The sequence below is a fragment of the Macaca nemestrina genome, chromosome 17 (assembly GCF_043159975.1).
Source record: "Macaca nemestrina isolate mMacNem1 chromosome 17, mMacNem.hap1, whole genome shotgun sequence".
Taxonomy (NCBI): Eukaryota; Metazoa; Chordata; class Mammalia; order Primates; family Cercopithecidae; genus Macaca; species Macaca nemestrina.
The window spans coordinates 37602748-37603443 of NC_092141.1; the positions used below are offsets into that span (position 1 = coordinate 37602748).

Consider the following 696-nt stretch of genomic DNA (forward strand, 5'->3'; position numbering starts at 1 on the left):
TGTTTTTAAAATAGGTTTCTGAGGAGATGGGGTCTTGCTATGTTGCTCAGGCCGATTTTGAACTTCTGAGCTCAAGCCATGCTCCAGACTGGTCTCCTAAAGTGCTGGGATTACAGGCCACTACACATGCCTCATTGTGTTTTTAATATGTATTTACTTAGTGGCTAATGATATTGACCATCTTTTCAGGTGCTTATTTGGTATCTTTAAAAAAAAAATACAGAACACTTTAAGAATTTGCATGTCATCACTGTGCAGGGAACATGCTAATCTTCTCTGTATTGATTCAATTTTGGTATATGTGCTGCTGCGACAAGCAAACTAATACCTTTATATATCCTCTGTTCATCACTTTTGGCTATTTTCTTTTTCTTTTTTTGATACGGAGTCTCCCCATCTCTACTTAAAAAAATACAAACATTAGCCGGGCATGGTGGCACATGCCTGTAGTCTCAGCTACTTGGGAGGTTGAGGCGGGAGAATTGCTTGAACCCAGGAAGCAGAGGTTGCAGTGAGCTGAGATCGCACCACTGTACTCCAGCCTGAGCAACAGAGTGAGACTGTCTGAAAAAAAAAAGTATTCTACTCTTGGTGGGTGCAATGTTCTGTTAATATCCATGGATGCAGTTAGTTCATGGGGTTGAATTAAATATTCTTGCTGTGAATATATGTGTAGTTTTAACAGTTGTTACAGGG

At 39.9% G+C, this 696-nt stretch overlaps 1 non-coding gene across 1 annotated transcript; it reads right to left on the minus strand.

Moving 5' to 3' along the window:
• Window positions 1-213: 213 nt before the first annotated feature.
• LOC139359695 (U6 spliceosomal RNA) lies at window positions 214-320 on the minus strand. Its single transcript, XR_011616053.1, has one exon. It is a non-coding gene; the product is annotated as a U6 spliceosomal RNA (small nuclear RNA).
• Window positions 321-696: the final 376 nt, after the last annotated feature.